Source organism: Aethalodelphis obliquidens, unplaced genomic scaffold (genome assembly GCF_003676395.1).
Source record: "Aethalodelphis obliquidens isolate GAN/ISIS:26980383/991018 unplaced genomic scaffold, ASM367639v1 scaffold24, whole genome shotgun sequence".
Taxonomy (NCBI): Eukaryota; Metazoa; Chordata; class Mammalia; order Artiodactyla; family Delphinidae; genus Aethalodelphis; species Aethalodelphis obliquidens.
Genome location: NW_020837968.1, coordinates 19480753 through 19486782, shown reverse-complemented (window position 1 = coordinate 19486782; position 6030 = coordinate 19480753).

Genomic DNA, 6030 nt, shown 5'->3' with positions numbered 1-6030 from the left:
GGGAGGAGGGGGAGGGGAGGGGGAGGAGAGGAGGGGGAGGGGAGGAGGGGGAGGGGAGGAGGCGGCAGCGGGTCAAGGTGCATCATCAGGCTTCTGGCAGGGAGGCCAGTGGGGGGCAAGGAGTGTTGACTGAACAATTCCCCAACCCACCCCGACTCCTACATCGGCAAAGGAAAGTCACTCCCCGATCCTATTCCAGTCCTTCATCCCTAAATATGAGCCATCAAGCAGGGATCATCGGCCATTTTAGAACAGGTATAAAAAAGAAAAGGATGAGCAGATGAAGAAAAAGATAACCCCCGAGAAAACTGGGAGGATTCAGAGAGTAGAAAACTTTTAAAACTGATTAATTTTTCCAGAGAGATCTGAGATGATATTATCTATGTCAAAACATTAACAGGTTAGCTGTGAGAAAGGAACAAGTAGAGGTGAACACTTCTGGGAAATTTTTTAAAATATGATGCCATTCATCACACACACACACACAATTCTGTTAACTGTGTGTGGTGATGGATGTTAAGTAGGCTTATTGTGGTGATCATTTCACAATATATACTCTTAAAAAAGAGACAATAGGCCCAAAATAGAGTCGCTTGTGCTAAGCCCACGTCACCAAACCGAGACTTAATGTCTAACCTAATTGCAGTCAGCCTGTCCGGAACTGTAATCTTAACCAGTCTGCCTGAAATTTCCTGGTCAGCACTACTGAGGTCATCTGCCAGCTAGACCCCTGCCATCCCCCAAAGGCAGGCGACCTTCCCTGAAACAATCCACTCTCTGCTTGTAACTTCCTTGTCCTGTCTCCTTCTGCCTACAGAAGTCTTCCATTTTGTACCGCAGTTCAGACCTCCTTTCTATCCGCTAGATGGGATGCTGCCTGATTCAAAAATCATTGAGTAAAGTCAATTAGATCTTTACATGTACTCAGTTAAATTTTGTTTTTTTAACAATACAAATCATTATGTTGTACATTTGAAACTAATATTATATGTCACTTAATTTTTTTAAATGTAATTGCCAAAAAATAAAGTGTTGGAAGGCTGAAAGATAAATTAGAATATAGGCAGAGGAGAGACAAAGAGCACAAGTGAATAGTTTAGAGACAATAAGGAAAAATTTGAAAGATCTAACAGCAGTCTCAAAACAAACAAACAAACAAAAACCTAAAAGAGAGAATAGAGGAAACATGAGAACATTTCTGAGATCTAAACAAAGACACAACTATTCATACTGAAAGGACACAAGGAATACTGAGCAGGATGGAGGAGAGAAGATAAAATTCACATCCCTGGCTTCTGTAAGTCATCTGCACATAACACTATTTCAGGGTTGGGCAGACGTGATCAAAGGTTTGGGGGGTTCTGGGGTGAAGTAACATCACAGAGTGTGGCCATGGGCCTCCCACTAACTCTTTTTCTTCCCTCATCAAGTAGATGCCAAACTCTCCTCCAGGAATTATTATTCTACCTCCTAGTGTATGAGGATTAAAGGCATTAAGACATGAACTCATTTCGCAAACTCTGGGTAAAGCGTTGCTGCTGTCACCATACTCTCCAGAAAGTCGACAGGCACTGCCTCGAGGTCCTTCCAGAGGTGCTCCACACTCACCCTCCTCAACCCACGGCTCTCCTATCTGCCCCCAGGAAGCTCCTCCAACTTCCTCAAAGCCCTCTGGCCACTTGCTCAGACCCTTCCTACCTAGCATCATTCAAAGCTGCCCGGAAATCCCATGTCCTGCACACTACCTTTCCCGAGCAGCTGGAAGAAAGGTGGTGACTTACAGGGCCCTTCCTTCTCAGCAGATGACCCCAGGACCCCCCTCCCCATTCAACTCACATAAATAATCCCACATCACCGAATCACAGACCCCCGGAGCATTTCTACACCGGGTAGTCTGGTCAGCTTGCAGTGCCTGCAGGCTGTGTTGTGAGGCAGGGAAATGCCCCCTAGCAGGGGCCGTAGATTTGCACCACATCCTTCAGAAGTGTAAGCCGCTGGCAGGCACTCTGTAACGCAGTGGATAGCAGGAGGGGTCTCCTAGCTCATGGGTACTGTGCTAATCCACCTCCATCACTCTCTCTCCTGCCTGTTTTAACTCCAGGATGACTGTCTACCTTAATCCTTGGCTGTCGTCTGTCATCTCCCAGGGCTGATTTCTACCTTTTTCGAAGACACCAGCTTGTGGTCCACACTATCCCTCATGACCTCGTTTTCTCATACTGTTTTGGTAACTTCAAGGTCTATGTTGGTGAATCAGAAGACACACCATAACCGCATACTTCCTTATCTTCTCTAGATGGACATATGGTCATTTGAAATAAAGATATTTCTCAGTCTCCCTTGTAGCCATGTGAATAATGGCCAACTGGATATAAGCAGGAGTGCTGTGGGCGACTTTAAGAGGAGGAAGTGCATCCTTTTCTTATCCTCCTTTCATGTCAGACGGAGTGTGGATGGCTAGAGCCCGGCAGCCAATTTGGGCCATGAGGTGAAAGCCACATACTGAGGACATCAAACAAGAAGATAGAAGACTGACCCCTGAGACCACAAGCTATCATGGCCTCTCTGAGCTGCCTGGTTGTGGGAGAACAATAGCCATATTGTTTAAATCATTGCTATTTTTGTTATATACAGTTTAACTTAATCCTGTTCTCAGGAAGTTTAAGAGACTTCCCTCAGGTCACACAGTAAGTAACTGGCAGAGGCAAAATTTGAATGTTGGCAGTTTTACTCCAGAGCCCATAAGGACACTCATGAAAGTGGGGTTTGCCCCATCTTGAGGGCCTTACAGAGGGGGCACAGCACAAGGGACTGCAGTCATGAGCTCCAGGGGGCAACAAGAAGCTGAGAGAGTGTGTGATGGAGGAAGAAAAGGGAACAAGAGGAACACAGTGCAGAGGGAGTGGATAAGCTTCCCCGTACACTCTGCATCCTCCTTCCATGGCACTGAGGAAGGAGACAGAGGGAGAGGAAAGCTGGCACTTGGGCTGAACTAGTTACACCAGGTTTCATTCCAGGACTGTCTTTTTTTTTTTTTTTTGCGGTACGCGGGCCTCTCACTGTTGTGGCCTCTCCCGTTGCGGAGCACAGGCTCCGGACGCGCAGGCTCAGCGGCCATGGCTCACGGGCCCAGCCGCTCCGCGGCATGTGGGATCTTCCCGGACCAGGGCACGAACCCATGTTCCCTGCATCGGCAGGCGGACTTTCAACCACTGCGCCACCAGGGAAGCCCCAGGACTGTCTTTTTATCCAATGAATACAGATGTTGATTCCTACAGCAACTTGACACTGGTATAATGTAGTTTTGTACTACTTTTGGAGGTGTGGTGTAATCAGATTTACATACCCTCTGCCTCTAGAATCCCAGGAATGGAAGCTCCCAGAAAGAGCTCCATCTTTTCTTTTCACCACTGGACTTCTCTGCTTAGAATCACTTGGTGAGGTATTGGCGTGGGAGAGTGCACGTACCAGTGGAACGTGGCCAGATGGCCCCGAAGCCATTTATGGAAACTCAGTGAATATCTGGATAGTTTTATAAGCTCATGGGGAAAGCAGAAACTGTTCAATAAATAGTGCTGGGACAACCGTTCAGACGCAGAAACACAAAATTGGGCCCCTGCTAAATAAAATATGCAAAAATAAATTTCAGATGCATTAAAAATCTTAATACGAAAATAAAAATTTAAGCTTTTAGAAAAACTTGAGGGTAGGGAAGGATCTCTTAACCACTCAAAGGTATAAGCCATAGAGGTGAAAGACTGCTACATTTAACAACACTAGCATTTAAAAATTACTTTGGCATCACAGAAGACTCCAAAGGGAGGATAGGTAAGACAAGCCACAGCCTAAGAAAGATACTTGAAATGCATATAATTGACCAAAGATTAGCATCGCTCCAGAATATATATCTCGAGGCGTAACTATCTGTAAGTAAAAGTCTGCATCCAAATAAAAACTGGGCAAAGGATAAAAAACAAGGGAATCTGGGGAATTCTCTGGTGGTCCAGTGGTTAGGACTCCCAGCTCTCACTGCCAAGGGCCCAGGTTCCATCCCTGGTTGGGGAAACTAAGATCCCACAAGCCGCGCAGCACAGCAGGAAAAAAAAAAAAAAGGTGAGGGAATCCACGCAGTCAAAACGTGAGAAGATGCTTAACTTCATTGCAAACTCAAACCTCAGGAGATAACACCTACCCAATTAGCAAAAGTGAAAACTTTGATAATGCCAAGTGTTGGCAGAGCTGGGGAAAAGGGGGAACTCTCAGATGGCTGATGGGAGGATCAAGGGATGCAAGTGCTTGGGAAGCAAGTGGGAACATCCGGTCAGTGAGAGGACTGCTGGTACGCACCCAAATTAACAAAGCAGGATGCTCATTGCAGTAGTTCTAACACAGAAACCCTGCAAAAACCTGGAGTGTCCATCAATAACATCACACATAAACAGCGGAATGTCACGCAGTGCAATACTAAACGATAGTTAAGACAAAGGACCAGAGCTTCATCTGCATACATGGGTGTCTTGGAATGTAATATTAAACATTTTTTAAATGTCAGGTATGTACAGTATGATACCATTTCTATAAAGTTTAAGAAAACATGCCAACGTGCAAAACTAAAGTAAACGTGGATGGGAAGGACACAAGCTGACTTCAGGACAGTGGAAGGGAGTAAATACAATTGGGGCACAATACAAATAGCACTGCAGAACTGTAAGGTTTTATTTGTACAGACAAATCTGGAGGGAATATGGAAAAAATACTAAGATTAATTGATTGGTTACAAGGTGGGGGACAGAGGTGTTTGCATACCACTTCTCTGTCCTTCTCAGCATGCCTGAATTACCTTTTCTCATCCTCTTTTTTCCTCTCCTCCACTTGGGTTCTGGGTTCCCCAGTCCCCCAGCGACTCAGGGACCACGCTTCCGCCTGCAGAGTCTCCTCAAGCATCTTTGTTTTCTCACCAGTGGTTCTTGCCCTTTCGCCTTCTCACATTTGTTCCTTCCCAGTCTTCATATTAATCTTAACACCTAATCAGGGCACCGTTCACCTCTCCTCCCTTCACTGTCCATCTCTACCTTCTGCTTTTACCTCTAAGTGAGGCTCCACCCTCAGCACCCTGGTCAGGCCTTTGACAAAGGCCTTTTAAGCCTAACAAGTCAAAACACTTGTCAGATCTCCTCTTTGGAAGTCCCACCCTGAGACTCCTCTTTCAAAGATAAACGTTGCCCTACTTGCCAAACTGAATGAGTTTTTCCCAGTTTTTCTTCCCCTTTAATCTCCAGGGAGCTTTTACTATCACGGCCTAGCTCTCATCGTCTTAAAATTCTCCCTACCTTTGGCTTTCGAGGCTGTGATGCCGCCACCTTGGGTGTCACCTGCGAGTCAGTCACAAGCCAGTGACAGCTGTCCGGACTGAACTGCCACCCCCAGGCCAAGCACGCTGGCCTCCCGGCTTCCACGCCTGCCTCCCTCGGCTCTTCTACAAACAGCCCAGGGGAAAAGGAAGCTAAGTCAGACACCAAAGTGCACGATTTTTTCATCTCCTTGTGATACCCAGCCGGCTCCACGGCTCCTGCGTTTCTCGGGTGTCTGACAGCCGCGCTCCCTGCGGGCCCAGCGGCCTGCTCTGCAAGGCCTCAAGGGGCTCAAATTCCGGTCTGGAGGCTGAGGTTCTCTTTGCAGCCCGTGAAACATGTAGAGAAACAAAGGAAAAACCCATCTGCCCACCTCCCACCCCCCGCAGTGCCCAGAGACATGGCCATAGAAGGAAAGGAGAGCAGGCTCCTGGGCTCCCACCTGGCCCCCGCTGGGCTGCTTCTGTTGGGGACCAGCCCTGCTCTCTCGCTCTGTGTTTTGGCGACAGCCTTGCAGTGTTTCTGAAGACAGCCAGCCGGGTACCCGCCCAGCTGTCAGACAGTGGGTCTCAGGAGTCTGTGAGCGCCTCTGCTTAGGAAACTAGTTAAAGAAACGATCGCAGAGATGGGGGCAGTTAAGCCTCTCTCCTCACAACTAGGCAAATCTCTTCCCTTCTGC